General features: G+C 44.4%; 1 protein-coding gene and 2 pseudogenes across 1 annotated transcript in view; 2 read left to right on the forward strand and 1 right to left on the reverse strand.

Annotated features, from left to right (window-relative positions):
- The first annotated feature begins 1520 nt into the window (after positions 1–1520).
- On the forward strand, positions 1521–1641 carry LOC141421789 (small nucleolar RNA SNORA51; annotated as a pseudogene).
- A 2225-nt stretch (positions 1642–3866) lies between these two features.
- Positions 3867–12286, reverse strand: LOC109703089 (uncharacterized; annotated as a pseudogene).
- A 459-nt stretch (positions 12287–12745) lies between these two features.
- Positions 12746–13884, forward strand: part of Btbd7 (BTB domain containing 7) — a 94487-nt gene continuing 93348 nt past the window's right edge. The window contains exon 1 of the mRNA XM_074067277.1: positions 12746–12886. The gene's annotated coding sequence lies outside the window, so the exon portion shown is untranslated. The remainder of the gene's footprint in view (positions 12887–13884) is intronic.

Genomic DNA, 13884 nt, shown 5'->3' on the forward strand with positions numbered 1-13884 from the left:
CTGACCAATTAAAGTCTCCCATAAATTGTGCTTGACCATCTCCCTAACGTCATCTTCTTGTTTTCACACTCTCCTGACCTCATCCTGCTTCACTCACACTGAAGCAGGATAGATAGGATTAGGAAATCAGAAGACATCTGAAGAGAAGCCAAATCAAGAACTAAGGATAAAGAAATCCCTACAGCATCAAAAGTTAAATTAATCCTTTTAAGAAAGTACATGCATGCATTCCTTCCACCACACCTCTTTCTTTAAGATGTTAAGGTAATTACAATTTCCTTACATGAGTCCCAACTCAGTAGTTCTTTGATCAGAAAGGAATAAATCAAGGTCATAATAAGCAGACACCCCATGTCACAAGATTGTCAGAATGTAAAGCTACTTTAGACCCATTGTCTCCATGTTTGGGTGGTAACATCAAAACAGGAATTTAGCAAAATGATTGAAAGTTGCCCAGTGATCACTGATCTAGGGCAAGCTTTAACTGAACTCTCCCCACCCCAGCTAAGGATACTCCTGGGAGGAAGTCCACCCATTTGAGCACTTCAGCTCCCACTCTGCATGTCAAGGGGTGCTTTCTCTTTTCTCTCTTACTTCTCCCTGTTAATGCTCTGCTTTACTGATAAATTTTTGTTGGCTCCTTACCTTGTGTGTCTTGTCTGTGAATCTCTTCAAAATTCTTTTCCATGCTGAATTTAAGAGACTTCATCAGGTTTGTAATTGGGGAGCTGAATCAGGGATTCCCCTCTTCTGTTAGGGATCCCTTGTGCCCCAAGCATTTCCCTGGTAACACCACCAGTAGAACTAATTTTCCTAGGACTACTCAGATAATAATTTGAGCACCTCTGCATTACATATGAGGCCTGTAAGAATTGGCTTCATGCAGCATGATTGATAAGGTCTAAAGTTGGGGTCTTGACTCAAATGTCAAATCAATTCCCATGTCCTGGGATGTTGTCCTAGGAACCCAGTCTCTTCATTGGAATGGAACTTGAAAGACATGGTTTTTTGCTGGTAGTAGTGTTTTGTGTGTGTGTGTGTGTGTGTGTGTGTGTGTGTGTGTGTGTGTGTGTTTCTACCTCTGAAGAAAGCTATTCCACGGTAACTTAATAATGAAGCCAAGCTGCTGAAAGAAGGAGAGATAAGAGCCAGAGGGAACAACCAACCATGTTCGATTATGTTCTGAAGTTAGGTCACTTTCTTATCCTCGAATTGTGGGCCATTCTTTATATTCTTGATGAAAATCCTGCTCTGGTATAACCAGCTGGAGCTGGATTTCTATCACTTGCAGTAAGAGGAATCTTAAGAGTCTATTACTCAAGTCTTTTTTTAATTCCTCAGTTTTTACCCCATTTTTTGATTTTAAAAAGGAGGTAAAAAATACTGATGTCAGGTGTACTGGTACATACCTGTGGTCTCAGCTACTTGGAAGGCTAAAGAAGGAAGATTGTTTCAGCCCAGGAATTTGGGACCAGCCTGGACAACATAGTAAGATCCCATCATTAGAAAAAAAATGCTGAAGCCACCTGGTGTTGTGTTCTGACACTGACTGTATAGAAAGAGGAGGCAAGGTAAACCTACCTCCTCTATACCTCAGCTCAGGCCCTGTGCCTGATCTGTCTTGTGAATGGCAAGATTCAAGGTGGGAGAAAAAAAAAAGTGTTGAAGTGGAGCCTCTCTGTTCTCCCTGACTACGTGTCAGGGGGTGCTTCATTCTCCCTTCCTATTTCTTCCTACTTTGCTAAATCTTTGCTAATCTTCCAAAAAAAAAAAAAAAGTGCTGAAGTGAACTGAGAAAGAGCTTAATAACAGACAAGCTTGGTTGAATTCATCTTAATCTTGAGAAGTTTGATCAGAATGCACTTGATGTGAGAATCAAGCATTTTAAGTCTCTCTCTGTGACAAAAGCCTTAAATTACTTTTGACAGAGGCCAGATTCAGCCACAACACAGTTAAGCCCCCTGACGCCCACCTCCCACCCCAGGAGATAGCTCTTTTAGCTGTTTGAATTACTGTTGCAAACAACCTTCCTGGGTTTAATTTCTCCAAGTCACAAAAGACTAGCACTGTTAACTCAGACCTCTACAATTTTCAATAAAGGGCTAAATGGGCCTGGATTCAATATATTCCCAGTGACCCTCAATGCAAGGGCTTCCTCCTGCAGTTATATAAAAGGGCATAATTAGAGCTGTAGCTCTATGTACACAATGAATAAGAAAGACACTCCCACTTACCTCTTTTTAATGTGATTTTTATAAATGTTCCTTCTCTAAGCTGGTGGTAGGCTTCTAGAAAATTATATAACAAATTAACACTTTACTATCTCAGGTTCAAATATCTTGAATTGTCTCCTCTCTAAAAAAAGCACATTTAATTTCTGTTCCTGTACCAAAGGTCTTTGAGGAATGAAGTGCCTCTCTTCGTTTCTATTTGTGTCTATCTTTATAATTGCATGGCCTCAATGACAGAGAAACTCAGATAAGCAAGCAGTAAGAGCAGAAGAGTTGCAAAGGTGGGGGAAACATTGCAGTTATGTAACTGGTAACATCAGTAACACACTTCTGAATTGCAAGCACAATTGTAATGTAAGAAGATCCAATAAAAGCTGTGGTCCATTATTACAAAGAAACTTAAGTAGTACCCTTAGGCAGTTCAAAAGATAATCTTGATGTTCCAAGTTTACTCTTTTTCAGATATGCAACAGTGTTTGCAAAAATTAGCTTTTTCAAAAAAAAATTACATATTATAAAAAGTTTTCATTTTCTTACATCATCCTTTGTGTTTAAATTTGAAATTCCTCTTGTCTCCTAATCTATATCCAGAACTACTTCGATGGATTTCTATTTTGCTAAAGTGGACAAAAAAAAATTGGCAGTTGGAGCCAAAAGATCAAAGGTCAGATCCTAGCACTACCATTTAGTAGCGTGACTATACCACATTTTTTATGCACGCTATGGGTATTTGGATTATTAATTGTTTTCAACTTATATAAACACTGCCCTGAGTATGCGTGTTCCTGTTTACTGGTGTAAGTGGGAAGGTTTCTCCATATACCTAATAGTGAAATGAGTGGTGTGCCACTAACCTGCTGAGGACGGAAATCTCAAATAAGCAGCCCTGAGCCTTTGCGTGCTAAAGCCTTAGGAACTGGATTTTCAAGGCCAGAGGCTTTGAGAGCCAGAGTCTTAGGCTCTAGACTCAAATCCAGAGGCTTATAGTGGCTAGTGTCACAGCTCTGAGCTCCAGGTGTGGAGCCCTCAGCTACTCTGGGTGACTCAGCAGCTCTCTGGGACTCTTCCAGTGGCCCTGGGCTTGTGGCTTTTTTGCAGCCTCTAGCCTTCTACAGTCTATTGCTGTTTGCGGACTCTCCCCTCCCACAGTTTCAGGTCTTGGCAGTCTCTTGTCTTCTCAGCACTCCCGCAGTTGTGGTCGTTTGCACAGCCTGCAGCTCTCTGGAACTCTTCAGCCGCCCTCCAGTTGCCTGGAGCTGGAAGCCCTGGGAATTGTCAGCTCTTCCAGCTCAGCCTACGCTGATGAAGACCACAGCGGGCAATGAAACCAATTAGAGGGGGTTTATTAGGGCCTAATGTTGCAACACAGTGGGGCAATACACAGGAGGGACTATCCAGAGGAAAGTGATGTGGGCACTGCCCACACAGCCAATCACACACGACACTGGCTGTCTTGGGCTGGGGGAAGTGCTCCTCCCCACCCAAGTTGGGGACTGCTGGAATGAGATCCGCAGCAGCTCGGGGCAGGGAGAGGCTGCAGGCGGGGTCAACTAAGGGTCACCTAAAGCTGTCATACACAAGAGAAGTCTAGGAGCCTTGTCTGGGCACCCAGAGCGGCAGTGACTAAGGCAGAGTCTACCGAAGCAAAGCCGCGGTTGGATCAGCAGCCATGACAGCTGTGGCGATTCCTAGCGCTGGAAGTCTTCTCCGACGTCTGCAGCTGCATTGAAGTTTCCTCGGGGCATCTGAGGCTGGATCGCAGTTTCCCCGAACACCTGTGAGGTGCTTAAAAACAGCCCCGTCTGTCATGATGACAGCTCTGAGAAGCCGGAAAACGCGGCTGCGACTGACAGCTGCCGCACTCGCTGTGAAAATGGCAGCGCCGGAATTGCGGTTGGGGCCGTCCTCAACTCCTGCAGGAGCCGCGGCAACATCGTGCACAGTCCGGTGGGACTCCGAACCCTGGCAGCAACAGTAGCGGATCCAATCCGGTCTCTGACTCCACCGGCCTGGGGCTGCTTGGTTCAGCATCCAATCAACTGCTGAGGCGGGCCGTGGAGGCGGGGCTTGACATCTGTCAATCAAACAGCCAAGCCTCTAGGCGTGACACCTTCAATCACTCAAAAAGGACAAACACATTAGGGATCCAACGTAATACTAACATACTTCTGAGATAAACTGTCTAACAACACTTAAGTTCCAGCCAAATACCCTTAGAGAAAGTTGGGTCCCCCTGGCCTTTCTCAGTTAGGTCCATACTGCAAGTGAGCTTTCATCTTTCTTAGGTAATGCTAAACAGCTTTCCCAAATGTTTTTTCATATTTTCACTCCCACCAGCAGTATACAAAATTTCCATTAATCCATGGCCTCATCATGGATACTGGGGTTTGAACTCAGGGCTTCAAAATTGCTAGGAAGGCACTCCCTCAGCCCTGTTAGGCTGGCCTCAAACTCACAACTTCCTGCCTCAGCCTCCTAAGTGCTGCAATTACTCGCGTGGGCCACCAAGCCTGGCTTACAATTTGCTTTTTATTCATGATTTGAAAAACCCAGTTTCCATACTGTATTTCCAGGAACAAAAGCCTGGGAAATGACTTAAGTGGATGGTGATAGATGGTAGAAAAACAGTTACAAAAGAAGCAAAAGACAACAGTGACAGAAAACGGTATACACAAATGTAGATGAATCAGGTCTTCAGCTTAGATGATCAGGTGGATGGGGTGCTGAGGAGGGAGCAGGGAAGACAGCACATGAATTCAGGAATCTTGATTGCAAGCAGCAGAAGCCCACTGTTTTTGCCCATTTCAAACTCTATTAAAATAAAAGGAATTAAAGCAACACAATGGCTTCTAAAAATCAAAAGTCTAGCGATGGGTTAGATTCACACACATCTAGGTACAGGTGTTCAAATAGTATCATGACTTTCTTTTCTCTTAGTTTCTCTGTTTCTTTCTGTCTATGCTCTTCCTTTCTTTCCTACTGTACATGACTTTCTCCTCTTCTAGATAAGAAGACAATTTACATTGTCTTTTAAGGTCATAATCTCAAAGAAAGTGAGCAAGAAGAAACATCTCCTTTAAGAACCTGGCAGAAATGTCCAGAAGAGGTTCTGATTGGCTGGTTGTGTCACATGCCCACCCATAGCAGTCTGACTGTTTTAGTTTGAATATGAAACGTCTTTACAGGCTTGGTCCCCAACTGACGATGCTATTCTGGGAGGCAGTGGACATTTTTGGAGGTAGAGCTAGTTGGAGGAAGTAGGCTACTGGGGATATGCCTTTGGAAGTCCTACCTGGTGTTGGAAGTAATAATCCTCCAGTGCCAAAAACAGACACACGAGACAGAAAGTCTAGACAAGGCAATTTTCTCTTGATCAAGAGGGTGCAAGCATGTGCTCACTCCAGCTAAGCAACATGCAAGCACAAAATGGCTGATAGTGGCTCGTCCTTATATCTCTGATGCAGTTGTACCTGCCCCTCACCTGGGATTTGTTCAGGTCAAAGGTTCACAGTCTTTCCTGATCAGCTAAAAGGCTTGGGGGATGGGTTAGGGCATGCAGTTTGGTGGGCAATAGAGTTGTACAGGAATCCAGAAGAAGAAGCAAGGACCCTTTAAATATGTAAGTCACTTAAGATGGCGATCTGAGGAATTTTTAAGTAATCTAAGAGGGTAATAAATAGTTTGATAGAAAAAATCATTTTTCTTACAATTTCTCCCTCTTTTAATTTAAATTCTTTTCTTCAAACTTACTTAGAAGCTATTGGTTCTCATGTTCTTGCGTTTCTAATAGAAACAAGTTATTTTGTTAGGTTGGAGGTGTTCTTTGGTGAGGGCTATCTCAATTAACCATTGTATTAGTCCTTGGACACAAGGAATTATGCAGCATCCTGCTAAAATAAAAACTCTAGCCACTATGATCAAGGAGGTTAAGATTGAGGTCATCCTGCCTTTCCATCTTCCAAACCAATTTCCATTAAGTCAGTGAAGGGATCATTTATATCTGAGTTTTCAGCTAGCTTGTTAGATAGGGAAGTTAATCCTGTAGGGCCTTAGTAATAGTTCTATCAGGGGCTGTATTATTTGGTATGCAAACTTCTCCCTTCTAGGTTTTGTGGCATGGGCTGGAGACCTAAATGCTAGGATGAAAGGGATTGCCAACTGCACCAGAGCAAAGGTGCCTGCTCAGTTACCTGGGAGAGTCTCAAGTACAAGTCCTCTGCAGTACTACCAGACATTGGCTTTGCCCACCGAGAGTGTGGATTGGTTTGTGAAGCTGTTGAAGGACTGACTTTCACTGTATCCCATCAGGTTTCCCACATTTATCAATCGTCTCCCATCTGGTGAGACATGGGGTATAATTGACGTCTAGGGTGGGTGGCCTAATAGTACTAGGGGGCTGACCTGTAGGACCTCTAACCTCTGGGAACAGTAATGATAGCATCCAGCAGGATTCATTGCCCCAAGCCTTGGCATCCTAAAACAGAGCCAACATGCAACACATTCCATCTGGGTCCAAAGACCATTGTAATGAAAACGGGACCACCTGAGACTGTGGCCTCCCAGGTGTACAAACATAGCAATCACTCTTATTTAATGTGTGGGCAGCATTTTATCCATTTATCCAAGCATTTGTATCCCTGTACCCAATTTTAATAGCCACTCTTTGTCTTAGGTCCTTGACTTCTACTACAGCTACCTGAGTTCGACTATTGTACAAATGTGGAGGTAGAACTGGGTGTCACCTAGGAGGGGTTGGGAGCTAGATGGAGCTTAAAGGCACCTAACAGGTCTGTCCCTGAGACATCTGCCCCAACCCATATCAATGAAATATAGATGATCCTTGTGTCATACTCCAAGGACTTTCTGTGACTAATTTAAGTGGGTTTTATTGTTTATCTTTACAAGTAGGAGAAGGGTGTGTCTGAAACAGCTGTAATTTTGACTGTAGTCTGTTAAAAGACTGTTGATTGTTCTAGATGGTAGAAATTGGAATCTTTCCAGTGCCCTGGGGTCTGGTCCAGCCCTTAGGATTGTCATAAAAGGGAAAAGTGTATCCTTTATACCCAGTGTTTCACCCCATATCTGTCCACTCTGGATAGATACCAGCTTCCCTGTGGGTTCTGGGATGGGGTGCATATAAAAGGAATATCTTTGGAGCTGGAGTTGGGACAAGGAAGGATCTGGCATGCATCAAATTCAACAGTTAAGGGAAAAGTACTCTGAGTTACATTAATAATAAGCATATCATTTCCCAAATGAAAGGGAAAGAATATTTCAACTATAGTCTTTTTAAAGTTACTTTGGTGTGGCCTGGATGTGAGAGCACAGCTCATTGTTCCTTCTGGTCAGGTGAGGGCACCTTCTTTACCTGTGTGTGATGAGTCCATCCCTGCTCCGCAGTCTGGATGGCTGTCACCATGATCAGCAGGACCAGGAAGGGTCCGTCCCAAGCTGCCTCAGGCTTATTTTCTTTCCAGGTCTTGATTAGCACATAATCGCCAGGCTGGTGTGGGTGAACAGGAAAATTGAGTGGAGGAGACTGTACTAACAGTCCTTTTTTCCTAAGACAAAGTAAAGTAGAGGAAAATCCAAGTATATAATTTTTGAGGAAATAGTCTGGTTTCAAAGGAAGGTGCATCAGTAACAGAGCTAAGGTAAGGAAGCCCATAAAGCATTTCACAGGGGGAGAGGCCAATGTCCTTCTGAGGGGCCGTCCTAATTCTGAGTAGTGCTACAGGAATGCCTTAGAGGTTTCTTGCACTCTGATTCTTTTTCGCTTTGTCTGTCTCTACTCATGTCCTTCGTGGGAGCTTGAGGCAGCTCTTGGTAGCCTATGGGTCAGTATAAACTGCTGACCTGGGTTGATTCAAGAATCTAATTCCACCTTAAACCATTAGCTTTCTCTGCATGTCACCCAACATGTCTTATTCACACATCACACAGCCCCAATATCCTGACCACCAAGACATTACTTGGTCACCCCCATGACGTTTCTTGTCTTGGTTTGTGCACAAAACTCATGTGGTTGCCGCAGTTCCTGTCTTCGGAGCTCTTTTACCTATGTTGTCAAGAAATTCTGCAGTCCAAGTTCATTCGCACATCTGGAAAGTTGATGCCCTCAGACAAACCTCAGGGCTGCCACATTAGGCAGCAGGATGTCTCCTTGGGGAAGGGCTGGGACCCCTCTTTCCCAGACGGAATGTAATATCCCAGACAAAACCCCAAATTGTTAGAAGTACTAACCCTCCAGTGCCGAAAACAGACACACAAGAGACAGAAAATCTTGAGAAGGCAATTTTCTCTTGATCAAGAGGGTGCAAGCATGTGCCTGTGCTCACTCCCACTAAGCAAACATGCAAGCACAAAATGGCTGACAGTGGCTCCTCCTTATATCCCTGATGCAGTTGTACCTGCCCTTCACCTGGGATTTGTCCAGGTCAAAGGTTCACAATCTTCCCGATTGGCTAAAAGGCTTGGGGGATGGTTTAGGGCATGCAGTTTGGTGGGCAATAGAGTTGTACAGGAATCTAGAAGAAGAAGCAAGGACCCTTTAAACATGCAAAGTCACTTAAGATGGCGACCTGAGGAATTTTTAAGTAATCTAAGAGGGTAATAAATAGTTTGATAGAAAAGATCATTTTTCAGCCTCCCAAGAAGCTAGAATTTTAGTCATGAGCCACCAATGCCTGGCTCACCAGACTTTTTAAAAATTTTTTAATTGTTTTTCACTGTCTTCCTATTTACATTCTAAGCTCCTCAAAGGGCAAAGATCTATTTATTTCTCACCCCTAGCATCTAGTACAGTGCTTGACACATTATATTGGATACTTTAAATAATTTGTATTGGACTGCAATGAACTAATCTAACTCTGATAAATGTGTCTAAAATACAGAGGAAAAACAAACTCAGGCTCTCCTTTACTCTCACTTGACAATCACCACAGAAGACCTCTGTGAGCAAATGTGTGGAAGCTTGCCCCCACCACCAAGCAAGCATTTTTTTTTTCTGTAGTAGTGGACCCCAGCTAAGTGTCCTCTAGATCAACTCTGACACTATCTACTTGGAGATAGCATCAAATCTCACAGGTGAGGGCTCACAGGTTCTGCATGATCTTACTCACTTCCAATTCCCATCATAAGTCCCCAGTTGCTTTAACTGTGTTTCTAACTCACTGGCTATAAGTTGAGGTTCCCACGGCACCCTCTTTGGGTTTGATTTTCTAGAACACCTCATAGAGGTCAGAGAAATACTTATGTTTACTGGTTTATTATAAGAGATATTACCAAAAAATTTCATACCCTAGGAAAAATGTATAGGGTAAGGTATGGAAGTTTCATGCCCTCTCTGGGCATGCCACCCTTCAGGAATCACCCTATGTTCAGCTATCTGGAAGCTCTCTGAATCTTGTCCTTTTGGATTTTTATGGAATCTTTGTTACATAATCATGATTGATTGAATCATTGGCCATTAATGGTCAACTTAACCTTTAACCCCTCTCCCTCCCCTAGAGATTGGGGAGTAGGCTTTGAAGTTCCAATCCATCTGGTGACCAGCCCCACTTGAAGCTACTTAGGAACTGTCAGACATTGGCAACTCATCAGAATACAAGAAGACATGCATCACTTTTAAGATTCCAAGGATTTTAGGAGTCTTATGCCAGGAAATGGGGATGAAGACCAAACACATATTTCACAATATCACAGTGTGTAAACTGAGTTAATTCAGTATCTCAAAAGTACAGCAAGTGGTATAATAAGAAAACACAAAAAGAGGAATTAGAGGATAGAAAAATTGTGGAACATGAAAGCTCTAGACTCAAATAGCCTACTAGCAATTCTCCAAATGTGTAGATAAGGATAAGGTGGAACTAGCAGTTAGGAGGCCTTTTTTGGCTTTTCTAAAAGCCTTTGAATAGATATCTACATCAAAGGCTCTAAAAAATGGTGTTAACCTCACATTACTTAGAATGCTATTAATGTTTATGTCATTTTTTTGAGCTCAGAAGTCAGTTCTGAATATTCATTGTACATGGGGAGACTCATTGTGTCAATTCCTAATAGCCTTACATTGTACATTGGTTAGATCACCTTAACCATCTCCCCGCTAAGCACCCCCCAGCCTGTTGACATCATTTTAATTTTGTTTTTTAAATTGTGGCTAGGAAACAGAACCAAAGTCAAGCAATGAAGATTCAGAACAAATGACAATGTTAATAGTGGGAGACTAGACAATTTAACATTTTAATAGTTAACTAAAAACAAATAACTTTTATTCACCTTAAAACATTTTAATAAGTCATCAAGAAGCAGTATAAACAACAGAAGTTTTAGATTGTACATAATAGGTCTTTCAGTTAATGCAATATTCAGCTGATGAAGACAAAGGTGAAATGGTGGAAAATAGTGACAGGTGGCTTGTATTTAGATAAAGTTCAAGTATGAATTTAGGGGAAGTATAATAGTATAAGGATAAGGAGGTAGGCAATCAGAACTAGTCATTGTCTACAACTAGATGGACTGGTTGCTCTGAATTTTCTCACTTTCCCATGCACTTCTTGCCTTTTGTTCACTTCTGTGTGAGCAGTTGATGAGGCTCACCAACTACAGGGGAATCCCTTTTTGGATCATGACTACAATCCCTGTTACAATGTCCAAATCTTCAAGAATTAGAACAGGGGAGACACATAAGGTGAAAGAGGAAGAAGAGAACCAATACAAATTGGAAAGCATACTTTTCTGGGAAAAAAAGAGTTGATGAATGAACATGAGGAAGATACAGCAAATCTGCAAAAAAAAAGAAACAAACCCAAAAAAGCCCAACAAAAACGACAATATTCAAAGACATAAAGTCCTTCCATTAGAAGATATCTAAAAACCCTTAAATCTTTCAGTCAAATACAAATGGATAAAATAATAAGGGATCAAGAGATGGTTAAAAACACATGAAAGGGGCTGGGGATGTAGCTCAGTAATTGACTGCGTGCTTGTCATGAATGATGTCCTGGGTTCCCAAAAAACAAACAAATACAAAAAAAAAAAAATCAGCAACCAAACACGTGGCAAAATTCCACATTGCTTTTATCCTTTGAAGCTTGGAGCTCTTACCCACCCACATCGATTTTATCCTATGGATAGCATGCCAATCCCTGAAACAACTGAGTTTTGAAAAACAGGGCCAAGTGTGTGGAGACCGGAGAGCAAGTCTCAAATCTGTCCCCCCATGGAAATGGAGATATTTATTGGATGAAACTTCATCTACTGTACCATCATGACCTATACATCAGCAATGTTATCTATAGTTAACTAAAAGCAACTAACTAAGAGCAAGTGAAGTGGGTTAAGGCTAGAAAAGGAAGTGACTAAGAGCAGGTAAGTCTAGAAGGTACATTCAGGAACTAAGTGCAAGTCTAGACGGCTCATTCAGGAAGTAAGAGCAGGTGGTTTATTTAAAGGTGGCTTAAAAGCAACCACCAAAGAAAAGGTGTGGCAGAAAACTTGTTTCTTAAAGAGTAGGTAGAGGTGGAAAATGCAAATATTTTAAAATAAATTCCTGGAGAACAAACACATCATTTATTGCTGAGGCCTAAGAGGATAGTGAGTGATGTGTAATGGTGCTCAGCGACCAGTCAGAATGCCTGCATTCTCGTCTTGGCTTGCCTACAGAGCCGTAAAACAGCAATAACACCTGTCCCAACTAACTCAAAGGGTTGTTACAGAGTTCAAACAGAAACCATGTATGTGTTTTCCAAACTCTAAGGTGCTCCATAAAAATAAATTGTTCTTGTTCAGGCATAGCTGAAATTACTGCAAATTCACAAACAAGAGGCATCTAGGGAAGAGAGATTCGGATATCCCACGTGGGGGTTGTGAACTTACATCAATGTTGTTCTTTGTTATTAACTGAAACTTTTCAGGGTCTTGTAATATTTTTTTTAACCTACTGTACAACTAGCACGCAAGCAAGTGCTTAAATACAGTCAAGAAGTTACGGAAACACCAACTCTGTCAGAAAGGACTTTTCCGCGGAATCGCAGGTCTTTTTGAGAATGATGCATCGCGTGTGGTCACGACCACTTGATGGATGCCTGCCGCCCAGCGGAAATGTGAATGGGTCATCCAGTGAAGTAGTTAGTACAATTCCATCCAGATACAATTATCAATGTGCTACAACTCCCCGGAATCAGCAGGACGTTACAAAAGGTTGTGAACTCCAAGCGACCCGCAGTCGGTCTCCCCAGCTATCAACAGACGGAAACGCTCGCACCCCCCCCCCACCCCCCGTCCCACGGCCCCCGGGAACGCGCCTCCCCAGGCTTTCCCGGCGCGCGCTGACGTCAAGCCACGTGACCCGGGCGAGTCTACAGCGGGGGAGGGCGGGGCATGACTGGCTCCGCAGCGCCGCGCAGGCGCCCCAGGGCCGCGCCGAGCCGAGCCCCTCCAGCTCCCTGTAGGAGTCAAAATGGCGGCGAGGGGAACCTGGAGCGGTCCGGGAGCCTGAGCCACTGACAGGAGAGGAGAGGGCGGTGGCGGCGGCAGGAGGATGGCCGCGGGTGCTGGCGCCAGTGTGGACGGCGGTGCTGGTGGCGGCGGCGGCGGGGGCGACGGCAGCGGTCCCAGCAGCAGCAGCAGCAGCAGCGGCGGGAGGATCCTCCGGGGTGAGTGTCCCTTGGTGTCTCTGGGGCTATGGAGCAGCCGCTCTGCCCAGAGCGGCGCGGCGCAGGGCGTCCCGGTGAGAAAGAGGCTGTGGTAGGGTGTGGAGGGGTCGGTACTGAGACCGGGCTTCCGGGGAAGGTGCTGGGGCGCCGGGCTGGGAAGGGGGGAGTCGTCCGTCCGGGGCCCAGGCACGGCGGCGCCGAACTGGCCGGTCTCCGTGCGCTCCTAGGGGCGGGCTGGGCAGTGCGCCTTCGGCCCGGGGGCAGAGGCACGAGGTGTGGAGGGAGGGTGGCGCGAGGTGGCCGTGGCAGGACCTAGGTTTCGGCTCTGGGGTCTGAGGGGCGGCACCCGCCGCACCCAGTACCGAGGGGTGGGGGTGGGGAGGGGGGGATCGCTCCCGAGACCCCGGCCCCTGTTTGCCCCGTGCGGGGCTGCGGTCGACGTGAGGGCTTGGGGAGGGAGCAGGCCTGGGGCCGGTACTCCAGCGGGAGAAGTTAGATTGCCGGGTAAGTTACTGTGTGGGGGATGAAACTGGAACTGAGCTTTGACAGGTAGGGAGGGAGACAATGCTGAATGCTTGATAAAGAATCGGAGACTGTGCTCCCTGTAGTACTTAGGTGACAAAAGGCAGATTTTTTCAGTGCCGTATCGTTTGAACGGCTATTTACTACCTTCCCGAGGGTGGGAACTTTCTCGCTGTTTTTTGGAGAAACTCTGAGGAGTTTCTGCTTTGGACTACAATGGCACCGCTTCACATACCAGCATAGATAATAAGTACTCTGAGGAGGCCTAATTTGCACAAGCAGTCTGGGCTGTCTTTAGCAGTGCAATGTTTCCTCTCTGCTAAAACATCTTCCTGTAATGAAGAAAGAGGCATTTTTTGCAGAATTACTTAGCTTTTAAATTAACCATCTTTTGTTCCTGAATAACCTTCATTTCTTGTACATTGCAGAAATAAATTGCTTTTTTCCTGATATTGTGAAAGATTTGAAATTGCTGT

Source organism: Castor canadensis, chromosome 3, assembly GCF_047511655.1.
Source record: "Castor canadensis chromosome 3, mCasCan1.hap1v2, whole genome shotgun sequence".
NCBI lineage: Eukaryota > Metazoa > Chordata > Mammalia > Rodentia > Castoridae > Castor > Castor canadensis.